This window comes from Triticum aestivum, chromosome 6B, assembly GCF_018294505.1.
Source record: "Triticum aestivum cultivar Chinese Spring chromosome 6B, IWGSC CS RefSeq v2.1, whole genome shotgun sequence".
In the NCBI taxonomy this organism is placed as follows: Eukaryota; Viridiplantae; Streptophyta; class Magnoliopsida; order Poales; family Poaceae; genus Triticum; species Triticum aestivum.
The window spans coordinates 165,842,598-165,845,436 of NC_057810.1; positions in this window are offsets into that span (position 1 = coordinate 165,842,598).

Sequence of the window (2,839 nt, forward strand, 5' to 3'; positions counted from 1 at the left end):
CTCTTACAAACCGGAGCTTCTCTCAATGAAGCCTCGTGGTTCCAATAGGGAAATGTGTCCCCCTTGTGGGCAAAACAATAATCACTGCCTCTTTTCACCTTGTATTTTCTTCTATGGGCAACATCGAACGACGGGATATCCGTGCTGAAATTTAAACTTATTCAGGGTTCATTTGGCCTTTTTATACACTAATTGAGTTTCCTAGGCATTTAATGTCGATAATTCAAATCTAAACTTCAAATACATGCTCCATTTCACCAAAATGGCTAGAAAAATTATACATGTGTCCTTGGGTGCATGTTTAGGTCCCATGCCAGGAATGCGAACGAATTACAACCGTACATGCGTTCTGGCTCGTCCTCAAACATTTGGAATCTCAGTTTTAAATCCCCGTAAATCCTAAACTCGCCAGAAAGTCATGAAAGTTGGCATGGTGTCATGTCATGGTAAAAACATTGTCCAATTTGGGCCAACCTTTATTACAAACCTCTTACGAACTACAACTTCTCTTAAAGAAGCCTCGTGGTTCTGATAGGGAAACGTGTTCCCCTTGTGGGTGAAACATAATCACTGCCTCTTTTTGCCTTGTATTTTCTTCTACAGGCAACATGGAACGATAGGATATCCGTGCTGAAATTTAAACTTATTCAGGGTTGTTTCGCCTTTTTATACACTAATTGAGTTCCCTAGGCATTTAATGTCCATAATTCAAATCTGAACTTCAAATACATGCTCCAGTTCACCAAAATGGTTAGAAAAATTATACATGTGTCCTTGGGTGCATGTTTAGGTCCCATGCCAGGAATGAGAATGAATTACAATCGTACCGGCGTCCTGGCTCATCCTCAAACATTTGGAATCTCAGTTTTTAAATCCCCATAATCCTAAACTCACCAGAGAGTCATGAAAGTTGGCATGGTGTCACGTCATGGCACATATATGTCATGGTAAAAACATTGTCCAATTTGGGCCAAGATTTATTACAAACTTCTTACAAACCGGAGCTTCTCTCAAAAAAGCCTCGTGGTTCCAATAGGGAAATGTGTTCCCCTTGTGACGAAACGTAATCACTGCCTCTTTTTGCCTTGTATTTTCTTCTACATGCAACATGGAACAACGGGAGATTCACGCTGAACTTTGTAATTATTCAGGGTTCGTTTGACCTTTTTTATTCATTAATTGAGTTTTCTAGGCATTTAATGTCCATAATTCAAATCCGAACTATAAATACATGCTCCAGTGCACCAAAATGGCTAGAAAAAACATACATGTGTCCTTGGGGCACATTTTTAGGTCCCATGGAACGAATGGGAATGAATTCAACCTCCTTGCCATCCTAGCTTGGCTACAAACATTGTGAATCTCGATTTTTAAATCTCTGTAAATCCAAAACTCACCAGGAATCATGAAACTTGGCATCGTGTCACTACATGATACATATAATTGTCCAATTTGGGCGAAGCTATATTACAAGCCTCTTACAAAGCGAAGCTTCTCGCAACCCTCGTGGTTCCGGTAGGGAAACATGCCCCTCTTGTGGGCGAAACGATAATCGCTGCCTCTTCTCGCCTTGAACTTTGTTTTCTACAGGCAACATAGAATAACAGGAGTGTCGTGCTGAAATTTAAAACTGTTCAGGGTTCGTTGACCATTGTATATATTAATTAAGTTTTCTAGGCATTTAATGTAGTCCATAATACAAATTTGAACTACAAGCACATGCTCCAGTGAAGCAAAATGGGTGGGAAATCGTACATGTGTCATTGGGTGCATGTTTAGGTCTCATTGAAGGAATGTGAATGAATTACAAACTTCTCGTCATCCTGAAAAATTAAGAATCTCGGTTTTTAAATCTCAGTAAATCAAAAACTCACCCCAAAAACATGAAACTTGGCATGGTTTCATGACATGGCACATATATGCCATGGTAAAAAAATCGTTCAGTTTGAGACAAGGCGCACGCATTAATAGCCAAAGAGGTCCTTTTTGAAACAAATAGCTGACACGCTAATATCGCAAACGGACCGTGTCAAAATTTAACCATACTCCATGGCATGCACGCAATTGTTTGATTAGACGGGACGAGCGCGACAAGTCCGTCGTGTAGGCTCGATGGGACGCGTGCGAGCAGTCCGCCGCGCAGGCTCGACGGGGCGCGTGCATCCTGTCCACCTCGCAGGCTCGACTGGACACGTGTGAGCAGCAAGGCCGCCCATGCTCACCGGGAAGCGAGCTCTTTGACCTCCATGCACCAGCCGCCGTCCAACTCGCTCACAACTTCTCCATTAATGGGTTAATTAAAGCACCTGGACGGGCGGTATTTGCTTGTGATCCCATGACAGCATTTGCTTTGTTCGTGTTTTCAACTCGTATTCCGGCCTAATTTAAATTGCCACATAGGGCAACGGATAATACGACGACAAATAAAATGGCAATGGATAATACGACGACAAATTTACAATGGCGCAGATAATAATTGTCTTACATGTTTTAGATAATTTAAAATGCCACATGCGGCAAAGCCCGAAAGACAGGGGGGCAAGAGAAGAAGGAAATCACAGACAACGATCTGGGTCGCTACTGTCTTTACTCATCGATGGATTGCCGTGCGACGACATCCTCCAGCTCCTTCTTCAATTCCTCATGACTTTGCTTGAAACCAGCCACAGATTCCTCCACCTCTTGCTCGCGCTAGATCCGGAGCTTCCATAAGTCACCCATCAGTTCCTCGACGATCGCTATGAGCGTCATCCACGAGGCACCGCTCTGCTCATGCAGCATCTTCCAGCTGGCGGCCTCTTCCTCCTTCTCGGAGAGCACCTTGAGTAGCTTTGCATTT